Here is a 16,086-nt window from a genome sequence, read left to right on the forward strand (position 1 = left end):
TTTGGTGAATTGTTGGTTCCTTTTTAATGACCTTTGACAAATAGTTTTATAACCTTTTAGAATGTACTCTGAGTGGAAAAAAGTTCTGGTTATTATCTATGAACAATTAACTGGTAATAATTGGAAGACTGACAGAGTTCTTATTACAGTTTTGACTATGCCTAGTAACAGTCTCGTTATAAAAGAGCTTAATAATCATGGATATGATTTAAATTTTTTTAAGATTATCATTAAGACTTAAAATGTCTTCTATTTGTTTATGTAACATCACCACAAGACAATATATCTTTGTGGATCTATGTTTAATAATAATAGCTTGAGATAATAATTTGATATTTCTAGAGAGTATAGAAGTCAAATTACAAAAATTTGTTTTTTAGTATCCTCAATTTTTCACAATAGTGCTAATACTTGAGGACTTATACCTAATCAATTATAATAAGTGGATGGTATTCATTTTTGATTTTAGAAAATTAAAATGTGTATATCTGATTGGACACCTTTTTAGGCTTTCTAGTTGCAATTACTTTAACAGGAGAAACAATTAAAAATGCAATTGGTTATGGCCTACATTATCTTTCTATGTTTGGTGTTTCATACCAGATTAAAATAGATAAAGCTGGCTATTACAGTCAAAAATTTGGGATGTTTTGTTGACAACTTAGTATTACCCAAATTACTGGGATTCCTTATAATCATAAAATACAAGGTATTTTAAAGCAGATATTGTAAAACTTTAAAATAGTATCTTTATAATTTTCTGAGTATGGGAGGAACAGCTACTGGTGCTTCTGCCCTGGTTTTACAAAGAACTTGGAAAAATTGGGTTTTAAAACAAAAGAGGGGGAATTAAACCCTCAGAAGGAGTCTTCCAGAAATACTCTCTATCATGCCTTGTTCGTTCTCAATTTTCTAAATCTGGATGCTCATGGCAAATCTGCTGCTGACTGCCTCTGGCATGCTGAGACCTATAAAAACTATGCCACAGTTACGTGGAAGGATCTTTTTACCTTTAAATGGAATGGTCCAGACCCAGTTCTCATATGGGGTTGAGGATTGATATGCCTGTTTGATACCAAAGAAGGCACAGCTAAATGGCTTCCAGAAAGATTAATGAAAGAAATAGATACCTCCACAAAGCCAGGCCCAATTATAAAGAGTTGACATCCATGGAAGAGAAATCTCCCTGAGAATTCTTTTCTTTTTCCTTTCACCCGTGGTGTTTGCTGTTGGAGGTTCTAATCCTGATGCTGGCCTCCAGAATTACACTACTCAGACCTTCAATAGGCCATTGACAAGGACATTGAACAGCTAGAGACTGACATCACTAATCTGGAGAAATCCTTCGTTTTGCTGTCTGAAATGGTCCTCCAAAAGTGCAGAGGACTTGATTGGACTTGATTTACTTTTTTTCGACAGTAAATACTGTGTGCAGCTCTTAAAGAAGAATGTTGGTTTTACATAGATAAGACAGGGATGGTTAAAGAGAGCATAAGAGAGAAAGATGAGAGCTGATACAAAAATTGGTTTTCAACTTCTCCATGATTGTCAACCCTACATCTTTTCAACCTCTCCATGATTGTCACCCGTACTTCCTTTCATTTTGGGATCGTTACTTGGGTTATTTTTGCTTATTTCTTTTGGTTTCTGGGCATTGAATAGGCTCACCAATGTTGTAAAGCAACAGATAGATAACTTGGCAACAAAACCTATCTAGATATAATATTATAGGTTAGCTATAGAGGACCACAAGACTCAAGATGAGATTAATGTTCCATCCAGGGTGTTCTTCAAACCCATCTCATCCCAACCTAAAAGAGGGGATTTCCACCCCTGGACCAAACAGAGAGGGGCCACCCAGAACCCCCTCTGACTGGTGATCTACATTTTTGCTTAGGCTGCGAGGCTAAGTACTGCAAGGGAATATAAAATAAACATTAAAAATATCTTTCTGAGTTCCCTGAGGGACAAGTCTGACTGCATAGGGGTTAATGTCCAAATTATTCCCCCATGCCTCACTGGACAACCATTACAAGGAGCCATTACAAGATCCCCTTTAATTACTGGAGGTCAGGCCTCTATCCCTGCCTTGGTAAAGATTAGAATCGCCATGTTTCCTCTATACTGAGAGAAAGGGAGAGATGTTGGGAGTGACCTTGCTTATACATTAATGGCCTAAGTCAGCCATACATGCCTACTGACACAAAGTTTTGGTCTCTGTGGGAAAGCACTAATCCTAGAACAGATAGCTATAGATCTTGTAGACAGGTAGCCCTTGTGGAAAAGTACCAGCCTAGATAAAAACAAATCATAGATCTTATGGATAGGTAGCTTTGGTGGGAAAGTACTAACTTAGATAGGAATAAGTGACCAATAGGTCTTATGGACAGGAACATAGTGACCTGTTCCAGCCTGCTTCTTCTGTGAACTTTTCACCCAGCCAATATCCTGTTCTGGAAGACATCTGTATTCTCCCTGAGAAACCTGCGCTCCCCAGAAACAAAGAAGACCCTACATCATCCCCCTACCCATATCCTGCTTCTATGTGTATATAACCCCTGTGTGGAAAAATTAAAATTTGACAGTCTGGTCAGATTTCCAGACAGGCTGTAGTTCTTTGTGTCCCCCTGTCCCCCATTCTCTCTTTCAGGTGGTCCACTGGTCCTAGTCCACAGCCCTGTTAGATGGGGCATATCTAGATATAGACTATTATGGCTTCCCATGCCAGCTGTTTCTTGTTATTACTTTAAACAAAAATTTTTCCAAACCCCCAAAACAGTATTATTATCCAAAAACATGAATTTGTTTTGAAAATGTTAATAAATCAAACTGGACAACAGATTGTTTGCTTTATGAAAATGAAAGTCACTGTCACATAAGAGAAGCATCCCATCCCCTTACAACTTTATATAACATAGTTTTCTGCTCACTTAAATTTTTAAAATCATGCCATTGTGATCAAATTTCAGAAATTCATGGGAGGAGTCGTCTTTGTACAGAGGCACATATGTGTAAGTAGGAGGATCCATATTCAGTTACCATTTTGATTATTAGCAAATGTATATGTGCATATGTATATATGTGTATATGATGTATATATGTGTACATGTACGCATATATGTATGCATATGTGTATACATACATGCATGTATATATGTATGTATATATGTATGTATATGTGTGTGTGTGCATGTACATAGAGTGATATATATTTATATATATTTGAACTCAATGGTATTAAATTGGATAATGATTGGAAATTTTACCTCTGATGATTTGCTAGTTAAATTTTTTCTTTATTAATAAAAACAAGGAAAGAAAAACAACCTTTCAAAATCAAGATAATATTAAATTAATTATGATTACTACTGGTCTATTTTCCAGTATATATCATGGTCATTCCTTATACAAGATGGCTAGCATATTGTTGAAATAGATAACCTATGAGCTAAATGGCTTATTATTAAAGGAGAACATGATTGGTACATATTTTTTAGAAGTACATTTTAGAAAATTAGCATTTTGGTACAATATTCATGTGACTAGTCAACTGATTATTTTTGGCATTCTAATATTTCACTTTCCCAGAAATTCCACCTAAACATCTGTGTATCAACAGAATATTTATTATAAGTAACAGCTTACAATATGCATAAACAATGAAGTAATACTGTTTTTAAAGCCTTTAACAAGACCATGTGTAAAGGTAACTTTTTATTTGCCAGATTTAATTGTCGTCTTGGAAGCTTATTGCTGATTAAGCTCACCCTTTCTAATCCTTCTGAACTGGCTTTCTGGTTCAATTTGACTTCTGTGGTTCACACGTCTCTCCAAGCATGCTGATTCATACTGACTCTGTCTGCTTCTGGAATTGCTCTGCTTGGCCTTATACAAACTCTGGCAATATGTTCTAATGTTTGGTTCCTTCCCATTCTCTGGTTCATTCTGTCTGTTGTCACCTGTGTCTACCTTGTTTTCTCTGCAACCTGTCTCTGTCAAATTGTCCCAGTAAATGCCATACATCTTTACCTGCTCTCTTGCTGCTCCTCTAAGTTGCTTCTCTTTCCTGTGCTCTTCTCTTAATTATCCTTTCCTTCCTGTGCTGTTCTCATGTTTGTTGAGTATATCTTATATGACTCACTTGGTCAACTCTCTTTCTTTCTTCCCTTTCGTTCTTTCTTTCTTTCTTTCTTTCTTTCTTTCTTTCTTTCTTTCCTTCTCTCTTTCTTTCTTTCACTTTCTCTGACCTTCAATTAGGTGTGACTTGGAAACTACAAACTAACTTTAACTTCATTGTTTGGGATTAAAAGTGTGCATTTGGGATTAAAGGCCACGTCTGTATTCCAGCCAGAGGGATTTAAGTTATGTAATTCCAGCCAGATCACACAGTTCTAGAAGGTCTTTGGATGCAATTCCTTATAAGAGCAGACATGCTGCTTCGTTAAAATTATTTCTACAAAAAATGAAAGCTTAACTAACATAATCACATTGCTTTAAATGTGTGTTTTCCTCCTGTTCTTTGAATATCTTAGATTTGAGAGACTCTATAAACAGAATAAGTTGCAGTTCTTCTTCTATCTTACTTTTCCCAGGACAAGAATGCTACCAATATCTCAGAATTGAAGCAAGCTTCCTCTGAAAATCTGACGGCTTCACATTGTCTCATGAATTGTTGATTAGAAACACATTATTGATGGCTATTTTCTACAAAGATGTAGAAAGGCAGCTTATTCTGTTCTTTGTGGATATATGTTTGATCAGATGATAGCATTTCTAGAAGAATTGTTTTCTTTGTGAAATTTTTAGGGTATTTTCTTTTAATGGCATATTACCTTCTGGAGAAGCAACAGGGAAAAAGTTTAGATGGTACTAATTTAGGAGTCATAAATACAGTCTCTAAGAAGCAGCTGAAGAAAAAAAAAAAGCTCTATTTTATTTTTTTACCATTATATCTATTAAATGCCAAAGACAACCGAAAAATTATAGTATAATAATTTTAGATCTCTTTTCAAAAGTTGCAAATATTAAACCTATTCATACCCAGTTTTAAAGAGTTTTTAAAATATGCATTTCATAACGTGACTAGATGGAATAGATTACATGGCTAAAACTTAGAAACTCCTTTAGATAGCAGTGTAAGCAGATGACAAGTCTTCATGTCAGTCTGCTAATCAGCACAGCTAATCAGTCCTGGAATCCTTATGGTTCAGTGGCCAGCAATGGAGCAAGTGGCCAGTCCTTGGCATTAAGGAGTTAAGTACTCCTTACTACACACTTTGAAAAAGTTTTGCACCATGCCCTTTTAGACAATGACTAGCTGTTAAGCTCAAAACTAATTAACATTTCAAAAACTAGTGTTAATCAGTATTAGGAAGACTCTGGGGAAACACTTCCCTGCAGAGACCCCTTTCTTCCTGTGCTTTAAAGCAATAACTTCTAAATTATTACTTTAATTTTAAGTTGTGTTTGGCACATAATAAACAAACCTAAATATCAGTAACATAAAAGAAATAGAATATTGATAGTTTCCTTATTCTTAACACAAATAAAATAAAGCAGATACTGGTTGTATTTGGAAACTGACTCAAATATGTAAGATAACCATGCTTTGAATATAGGTCTATTTAATCAAATCCATAGAATGTATGAGTTGGTGTAAGTTTATTCTTTGTATTAGCAATGTATACTGCTGCCATCTGAATATTTAGAAAGCTATGTTTTATGTGATTATAATCATCTAATTTAAAATTTTGTATTTACGTTTCAGAAGACTCTTTGTAACCCAGATTTCTTCTAACTTTATGCATGAAGACTCCAAGTCTGAAGATCATGAAAGTAATGATTGACAGTTCAGTTTATAAAGGTAACTTACTCTGTTCTTCGTGGATGTATGTTTGATTAGATGATAGCAAACATATGGTTAAAAATTCCAGTTCTATTTTTTTTTTGAAGAGTGTAAATTACCACAAACTATTGTTCCCCCAAGAAATTTCTGTTTTCTTAATCCCTAAACTAATAATTATTCTTTTTAGTTATAAAGAAGAACCTCTTTTTAAAAAATTCATCATATCATCTGTATCATCCAATGTTACGTGTTTCAAATTATTTTGACATTTTGCAGTGTGTTTAATTAAAATATAATGATAAAAAACAAATCATATTTTAATGATTCCCTTATGTTGACAATAGCAATTCTTTAATGCTATTTATTCTATTTATTCTATTTATTTATTTATTTATTTATTTATTTATTTATTTATTATCCTGAATGCAGTTTCCTCTCCCTCCTCTCTTCCCAGCTCCTGCCTGATACCACCCCTCTTCCCTGAGATCAGGATCTCCTAATGGGTACTTATTTGTATCCATTTGTTTCTCTACTAGTGTCTGTGTCCTTGCAGCTAACATCTGTTGCGGCCCGAGCTGCCCCAAGTTTGGGGTCCAAAATGTCGCAGACTGCTCAGTCAATGTTGGAACCCGCACTGGCAAAAGCCTTGGGGGCTAAACTGTTAGAGCCTGCACTGCCCCAAGCTGCTCCAGTCCACGGGTCGGGGTTCAGCAAGAGAGTGAGGACGGATGTGAGGAATGGTGACCAGACAGAGTGTGATTCAATCCTGTTTGTTCTTCAGTCTCTCTTCTTCTCTCCAAGTCCCTAGTGCCTAGTCCCTAGTGCCTCCAAGTTCCAAGTTTCTTCTTCCAAGTGCTAAGTGCCTAATGTCTAATTCTCTTTGCCTATTACCTTATAATTCATCCAGCTCCAAGTCTCAAGTACTCTTCTTCCAAGTGCCTAATACCTAATAATAATGCTTTTTTTTCTCCTGTCTGCCTCTGCCTTTTTATATGTCTCACTTCTAAGCCACGCCTCTAAGTCACGCCCTTAGTTCACACCCTTAGGTCTTATCTCTAAATCACAGCTTAAGTCATGCCCTTAAGTCTTGGCACTAAATCTGATCTCTAAGTCTCACACACCCAAGGGAAGATCCTGGGTATCTAAAACAAGATGCTATCAGAGTGTGCTCAGCTGTTGTAGGCTATTGTAAACAAGTCTCAGGGTATATGGCTCAAGATGGCTGCCAGGATGATAGCCGTTTTCGGCTCCCCACAATCTTCCTTATAGAGTTTGACTTTATGAAAGGAAAATAATATCCCTACTAGAAACTTGCTGTGAGTCTGAGACAAGATGGTACATGTTTTCCCTTTAACATGGTGAGAGCTTAATGCAACATTGAAATAGATCAGTGGTATTTACATCGAAAGTGAGGAGAAAATGGAAGAGTCAGTTTCTGTCATAGATGACCAACACAGTCTCTCTGAAACCATGGGTACATTTCTAGACCTGCTTTTTCTTTGTGTTGTAATTTTATCAAAGAAGCAGATTGTGACCATAGGTTAAACACACACACACACACACACACACACACACACACACACACACACACATATATATATTGTTTCTTTGCCTTTGAAAAATAAAATTTGTAGTTTCAGATAATTCATGGGAAATGTATACTCTGAGAAAAGCCTCCCACCTAGGAGGAGTTCAGATAATCACAGTAAGGATGATAGAAATCAGTACTGACATTTTGTTATGTTATAACCACACTGGCTGCATCTCAAAAGCTGAACAATAAATACTATTCTAAATGTTGTAGGGACCTGAGGTTCAGGGAAGATGGCACACGTCTTCAACTTTACTTGGAAAGGGTGCTCATCAAGAAGTCCTCTGTAAATTGTCTCTCTTCCTATCAGCCCAAGGCTCTGCACTGCCCTAATATAAACTTTAGGGCTTACAGTAGACTTTTACAATTAATCACATCCAGTCCAAGTAGTTTCTAGTTTCTAAGCATATTTGGTTAAACCTCCAATAGTAAAATGATATTTCTTTTTATCAGATACAATAATACATGAGTAGAGCTTCTGGGTTTAGTATGATAGATAAGAAAAAAAAATCAGTTTCCTCAATCAGGTCTTTTTCCAGTAGTATTAAGCCAAGTAGTGAGATGAAAGCAAAAATAAAATAAAAAAAAGAGAAAGAAAAACTACTATTCTTCATGACTCTCTTCCTTTGTCATTTTTCTTCCTCTTCCCAAGCTGTCAGTTAAGAGATAGATCTGAGTCCTGTATGTGGTAACTGGAAAGCCAAGAAACATGAGGAGGAGCAGTGCTATTGGGTAAATTGGCCCCTAAATGCCAAGATGGTTGGCAAGCATAGGCCATGAACAGATAACTGAGGCAGTAGAGAGAGTTTTATGGAAAATCAATAACTATAAACACCAAAACACTAAATGTTAAAACTGCTGGGAAGAAACGATCTGACTGTGTGCCATTTTGTTCAGAATTAAAGGGTATTTCATAGCTAAATACTAGTTTTTGAAACAATGCCATGTTACATACCCAGGATAGCATTAAACTCATGATATATCTTCCTTAGGCTTCTGGATTCTAGGAGTACAAGTACATATTGCTATATACAAGTATAATTTATGTTTTAAATTTGAAAAGAAGGTATGTATGTTAATGTATGTTAAGTATATTCTTTAGGTGAAATATATTGCATACATCTCCTAAGAAGTATCAGTATGTATACTATCACTACAGGATATTTTAAAACAGGGTTTCATGTGTACAGAAAAGAAACAATGCCCAAATGCTTAAGAATGTGTCTTAGAGAAAAGATATGAATATCTGTCAGGTAGTGAGTTTTCTCCCTTTATAATGTTTACCTAGAAGGTTTAAAAGAAGAAAAAAAAACACAATTTACTCCTTCATAAGATGCTTAACACTTACAAAAATTCTCTGCAGACATTTGAATCACATGATTTCTTCTCTGATTACAAGCCAATTTAAACTTTATTTTATGAGGTATAAAATTATAATAATTAATTACATAACTTTGAAAGTTATATAATATTAACTGATATAAAATCCATCCAGTGGTATATTGTACACAAAAACTTTCAGTGTTAACTATTATACATCAACTTGGAAAGGAACTATGTAAAAACATCTTAGAAGATACTTCACCTGCCCTCTGCTTGCTTCTTGAAAGACTTTCTTTGATCATGGCTTGTGCGCATGTCTCCCTGGTTATCATTATCCTAGGATCATGTTTATGATTTTCTAAATATGACTCATCCTTTGCTTATTTATTTATTCATCTTATCTGTCCCTTGAGAGTGTTCTTTTTCATGGGGTTAAGCAATGTAGCTTAGTTGGAGCACAGTTCCCAGTACACATTCAATATTTGTGTCATTCTTCTTAGACTTTACATATAAACCTAATTTAAATCATCACAAAAGGACATCCATCCTAAAACCATGAAGACCTGCAAGTAAATACAACTTCACAACATGTTTATGACCTAGATTCAAGAACTTCTCAGCATCCCTAAAATAACCTTTTTTAAAAAATATTTTTTTTCTTGCCTTAAAAAAACCTATGTACTTTTAATTTTTTTCTTTTTTAAAGATTATAGTATTATTTCATTATTCTTTCTTCCATTTCATCTCTCCAATGACTTCCATGTACCTCACCTTGCTCCCATTGAAATCCATTGCCTTTATTTTCTGTAGTTGTGGACACACACACACACACACACACACACACACACACACGCGCGCGCACACACACAATCTGCTCAGCCTGTATAATATTACTTGTATTCATGTTTTCAAGATTGACTATTTGGTATTTAACACCCAATTGGTATGCTTTCTTCTGGGGAAGACTATTTTTCCCAATCTCAGCCTCCTTGCCTTTTAAATACTTACAATGTAGAAACTACAGTCATATATCATACAATTAAAAAAACAAGTCAGAGCTTGGTAGCAGTTAAGAATGGATCACTCCATGGTAGTCTGGCTAACCATACTTCCATTTCCTGAACCCAGAGCAGCTGTATGTGTTACCAAAAGGAAAAGAAAGACTTTTGAAAAATTATCAATAGAGATAATTATGTCATAGCTGATATCATGTTTGATTTGTTTTATTGTTTGGTGAGTCTCAATATGTTTTCCAGGCTGGATTCCAATTCTAGATAATTCACATCAGAACTACCAACTATTCTGTTGCTGGGATTCCAGATGTGTAACCATATCTAGTTTACAAGATATTTCTTTAAGAAATAAATGTTTAATATGAACTTTATGCTTTTGTTAGATAAATAAAAAAGCTAGCCACCTAGGAATGAATATTTTTAAATATAATCAAAATCTAGGTAAAAAAATGAATGAAAACCATTGCTAGAATCAGCCCATTATTTGACCACAGAACAGTCACAAAGAAGAAATTATGGAAATAAATATTGAAGGCAAAAAAGCTAGAACAAAATGCAGGTAGAAATGCTTTTAATGACCTACTGATAGTATCCTTGATTGCTCTTTGACTTCTATACAGAGAAATCAGGCGAGGAAGAAAGAAAGAGAAAATTGTTATTCCATGGCAAATTCTCTCAAATACTGTGGACTACAGAATCTGTTTCATGCTAATAACCTAGTCTGTGATGCCACATGCTCATGATCCTGACACTTAGGAGGCTTCAGCCGGTTCATGGTGAGTTTGAGACCAGTGTGGGCAACAAAAATACAAAATAGACTATACAAAATATCTCATAAAAGAAATTCCATATTCACATTAGATTATGAATTTGTTGAACGTAGCAGGTCAGAATACTTCCTTTCAATGAGATAGTGTAATTGTATTATGCTTTTAAAAGCTGATGTCCCCTAAAGCTCATAGTTTCTTTTGATCTCTGATTTAATACAATTCTTTGTGATTTTATATTTTCTTTGAAATTAATGAATCTGAATGGCTATATTGAGTAATTTAAATATTTAATTTATGATAGTCTGGATTAAAAAATAATTTCATTTTATAAATTATTATTTTTAAATGTTTAACAATCTATTGAGAACATTTTTCCTTTGATAACAGATTACACAAAAAAATTGTGTGCCTTTTGTACTTGATAGCACACATGTTATGCCCCCAAAGTTACAAAAGGTTGATGTGATGTTTGTGACCCATGGGTGGACATGTACAGCGTCGTTAACCGGTGGAGGAGGTTTGCAAAGAAAACTCTTGGGCTGGTTTGACAAATGCAGATGATGATTAAGTATGTGACATTGTTCCCATTTATTCAGTGCTGCATCAATCAGAGCCTCAAGTCAGCCTGATGCAATGGGCTACTCTTGATGTGGTCCTCTGAATAAGACAGAGTGTTAAAATGAGGTCATGACCACTTTTCATGGTACTTTTTTGCTTGGCTACATTCCAGCTTCTCTAATTAAAGTCTGTCTTTCTAAGACCCCTTTCCAGTTTTTAATTGGGTATGTTATTTCTTGTGAATTGTATGGAATTGTTATTCACTGTCATAAGCAGTTTCTTTATTTCACCATAGAGGTGGCTGCATTTTATCATAGGGATCAAAAGAAGGAAACATGAATATAACTTTTTTAAAAGCACTTTGCAATGCTTTGAGCTCTTTGGAAGAGAGCACTAAAGGGGAAAATAATAGTGTTCTTAAAATGTAAAGTATAGCTATTATCATTTTTGAAAGAAAACCTGGAGATTAAGAATACATTTTCTGTAGAACTGTAGAAAAAATGTTATTTTAGTGTTCTAGAAAAAAATTGGCATAAATATGATTATTATTTAAAGAGTTAATAAAGGATCTTGTCTCTGAGAAGTTTCTCTGTTATCTGTGTTTAGGGAAAAATGTTGAAAATTCTAAGTCTATCTAGAGAGAAATTTTTGCAGAATATACTAGTTTCTCAGTGCTAAAAAAAATCTACTTAAACCACTCCTCAGTTTATACCCAGGCTTCAGTCTCATTTACAGTTAATTTTCTCTTTCTTCTATATGGATTGTCAGTCTATATTGAACAAATATACTTCCAGGAAAATGATAAATTCTCACATCACACTGTGCCTTTCTTGATCTCATTTTTCATTCTTTAATTGAATGGTTGAGCCATATCTCCTGTAGGAGTGCACCCACACACGTCCACATAAATGCTAACAATATTAGTCTCTTAGAACAATGGTCAGATAGAGAGGAAGAGAAAAATGCCTTTCTATTACAGACATGATAGCCAGTAAAAGTATTGGTTACTTTACATGGATTTATATTTTAAGAATTATGTTGATTTAGCAGACCAAAGTAAAGATATAATGCTCTAAGATTTAGGCTAAAAACTGAAAAATAAATATGTGTAGGTGAAAATTTGGATACTATAAAATCAATTCATTATAACTTGAGTATTTACTATAAGTTTAAGCAGTTGATTCTACAAATTAAAACAACACAAACCAAGAAAAACATAGTTATATAGTTTACATGTATACAACTCTATAATAACACATGGCATGAGAATATAGAGGTGTTTCTATTCCTGAAATTATTTATGATATCATATATGTCACATGGTATAGATATAACATAAATATGTTAGGACATATTTAGGATACATATTATTAAGGATTCCTGCAAAAAAAAAAGTACTGTACACATTAACAACAGGTATTGAAACATCCATGTAGCACTTTGCTTGGTACAAGTATCATAAAATTTAATATACAGTATTGCACAAACACAAATTTCTATAGACTACTCTCTTTCATGTCTACGTAACTGCTTACATTGGTTTCATGCTTACTTGACTGCTAAGTTCATAATTTTATTTCATATTTTTCAGTGCCTTGGCTTATTATGGTTTGGCCTCTGCCTGGCCCTGATACTCACTTTGCCAAGTTATAATTAATATCTTAAACCCAACAGCTAACTCTATACATGAAATGTTTAAAATATGTTCCACTAACTAGTTTTTTCTTTATCTATCATCCCACTTCCTTCACAGTCTCCTAAATTTTTGATTACTGTCTTACTTAAACACACACACACACACACACACACACACACATATGCATTTATAAAATATTTGTCTACAGAGGTCAGGAGAGGGCATGTGATCTCCTGGAGGTCGAATCACTTGCAGTTGTGAGCAGTATGATTTGTGCCCTGAAAACAGAACTGCAGTTCTTTACAAGGACTGTGAGCTGTCTGAACCATTGAGACATCTCTCTACCCCAAGCTACCATTTCTAAGTCTCAATTCTGATCTGTTTATATTACATAGCAAGAAGGGGAGATGTCTACTACAGTATGCAGTAATCTCATGTAAATATGCCAAATTTTCTCTCTTTTTCTCTCAGTGGTAGATTCAAATTTCTGCTGTTCCAATTTCTACCAGTGAGTGGTAAAATATATTTTTTTTTTACATACATCTTCAAGTGCAAAATGTGAATTTCTCTTAGGTGTGAACCTAGGAATATAATTTCTGGCTTTTAGGTCATGGCTATCTTTACAGGGCAGAAGCAAAGTGATTTTCAGTTTTCATTCCTAATGGCCATATTTCAGACATTCTTTTATTTAATAGTTTTTTTTTTCTCATTAACAAAAAATGTCACAAAATTTGTTAAACAAATAAATATAAAATAATATTTACTTTTAGTGATATGTACTAATTATCTGTAGTTTATTCTGATGAAACTTATTCTTTCTTGATTCTGGTGTTGGTTAATCTCTAGAACATGTTATTGTCTCAGATATGTAAAGATTTCAAGAAATGAATCTTAAATGATTTAATACAAAATTATACACAGAATATCAAAAGTTGAATTTCAGCAGCACATTTATAATGAAAAAAAAAAAAACATACAAAGAAGGCATTCAATTTATTCTTGAAAATGAGTATTTATGAAGAAAACAATGGCATCCAAGCTTTGCAACTTACATATTAACAAATGTATGCTCCAAATATTTTAACATTTCAAAATAACTTACTGAATATTTCCACTTATTTCTTTGAACAGAAGAACAATGACATCATTCAAAATGTAATTCAAGTCATTACTCAAGCTTTTTGTTGGACCCTAGCACCTGGGAGGCTCTCTAAAGACAGAATAGCTGTCACTCACTAATACAGAGTGGCTTAATATTTGCTTATTTATTTTTTAAAAGTTATCCTAAAGTTTGATAAATCTCACATACTGTTACATCTCTAAGGTTTTGTTTAAAATAATTGCCTATAAATACTTACATGCTAACTTTTCAGTACTGATCTACAGGTATTGATTCAGTTAATTCTAAACAAAATAGTGTCAAGTTACTCTTAGTGAGTTTTGGGTACAGATTTTGAGTGGCAGCCATTCTCCACATGTGGTTTGAGGAATGGTGGCTTCTTTATGATAGTATCTGGGGATTCACCAGGTCCTCCAGTTTTCAGTTATACATCTGTATGGGGTCATGAGTTTTCATATGCTTTATTTGAGGAAATGTAATGCAAGAGACTGAACTTTGGGGCACATGTGGAAATTTCTTTGTCTTCCAAATATCACACATAAGAATTTAGAAAATGATATCAAATATGCTATTTTTCTACTGGTTTTTGTTTTGACAAAGTATTTTTTTATGAAAAGTATTTTTACTAACTTTTTAAATAGGTATTTTTTTTATTTTGGAAGTAAATTATTAATTTGGTAATTTAGTTTTGATTTATCAAAGAGGTACTGTGAAAACTGATAATTTATTTAAATAAAAGCTCCATGAAGATTTCAATACTTTTTTTTATAGGTTTAGTCTTGTCCATTTAGCCATGTTGCTTATATATTTTTTTGGTCTTTTAAGCTTCTTAAAAAAAAAGGTAGATATTTGTAAAGAATCCAGAAAAGTTCTAACCTTGATATGCTGCTCCTAAAAAATAAAAAACTATATATTTTAAATAAGTGTATAGATTAAAGCAGGTGAATAATTTTTTACAAAAATTAAGATGGGCAGCTTCACTTACTCTTAACAAAAGAGAGTGACATATTTATTCTTTCATTACAACGCTGCAAAACTCCCACACTATGGCAGGCACCAAGACAGATGCTCAATGGTTGCACAGGACTACTGACACTGCTGTTCATGACTATCCACTGAGACAAGCAACTGCTTTCTTGGGGAAGTCAGCTGTACCTTTCTGCAAAGAAAAGTTACCCCAGCTTGGTCTTTGACTGTTTAAATCCCCTCAGGAAGGGGGTGGGGAAAAGCCTTAAGATGCTCCTCCAAGGATTTAGCAACCCTTTCCTGTTTGCAACTCTTTTGCTTCATTGCATCCTGGAAGAGGACCAGTGGATAAGCAATTAAGAGTTGGTGACTGTGGCTCCAACCATGAGGACTGGTGTCAAGGATACCATCATTCCCACTGGGTAAAGGCTTTCCAGGGCTGGTCTTTTGTGGGAAAAGAGTACTCACACCTCTTTAATCAGCTCCTTCACCTGTACTAGCGAGTACTTGTAGCGACAAGAGCCTGGCAAACTCATTAGGTCACCAGAGTGAATTTGGGGAAATTCATGCCTTGGTTTGACATTGTGTTCTTAGTGTTCACAGCTCAGGAAGTAAAGGAATTTTAACTTAGATACAATGATGATAATTACTTGCTTTTTTTGTCGACTACAATTAGCAAAATTGTAACTCAACAATTTCAAAGCCCTGGAAAGGTTGCGGAAACTCTTTTAAAAGTGGAACTTGCTTTAGTGGCTTAAGTAAAAATGGACTTTGTAGGGCCATAGGAAGGAAGTATTAGGAGGTATGGGCCTGTTGGAAAAGGTATGGCCTTGTTTGAAGTGTGTTTCAGTTACTCAGTGTTGCCTCTCCTCCGGATTCAGATGCAGAACTCTGCTCCTCACCCAGAATCATGTCTGCCTTCAAGCTATCATGGACAATAAAGGACTAAACCCCTGACCTGTAAGCCAACCTAAATTAAATGGATTCCTTTATAAGAGTCGCTGTGGTCATGATGTCTCTTCACTGCAATAAAACTCTAACTAAGACATTGGCCAATATTGCTAATTATAATACTTGTTATTATGAAAAAATGCAGTTCTTGAAGCAGTGGAACTAATACATGCATAGTATAATTAAAATGTGTGGGATGGGATGGTGCTTGGCACCAAGCATGAAGATCTGAGTTTAATGTCCAGAGCCCATGTGTGAAAGGAGAGAACCAACTCTTAAGTTGTTTCCTCAAGCTGCATATGCCTGGTTTGGT

General features: G+C 34.5%; 1 long non-coding RNA gene across 1 annotated transcript; it reads left to right on the forward strand.

The window, feature by feature from the left end:
• The first annotated feature begins 2,967 nt into the window (after nucleotides 1–2,967).
• Nucleotides 2,968–10,542, forward strand: LOC143440272 (uncharacterized). The gene is made up of 3 exons (XR_013108064.1): nucleotides 2,968–3,011; nucleotides 5,768–5,863; nucleotides 10,393–10,542. It is a non-coding gene; the product is annotated as an uncharacterized LOC143440272 (long non-coding RNA).
• The last annotated feature ends 5,544 nt before the right edge of the window (nucleotides 10,543–16,086 follow it).

The sequence above is a fragment of the Arvicanthis niloticus genome, chromosome 29 (assembly GCF_011762505.2).
Source record: "Arvicanthis niloticus isolate mArvNil1 chromosome 29, mArvNil1.pat.X, whole genome shotgun sequence".
Lineage (NCBI taxonomy): Eukaryota > Metazoa > Chordata > Mammalia > Rodentia > Muridae > Arvicanthis > Arvicanthis niloticus.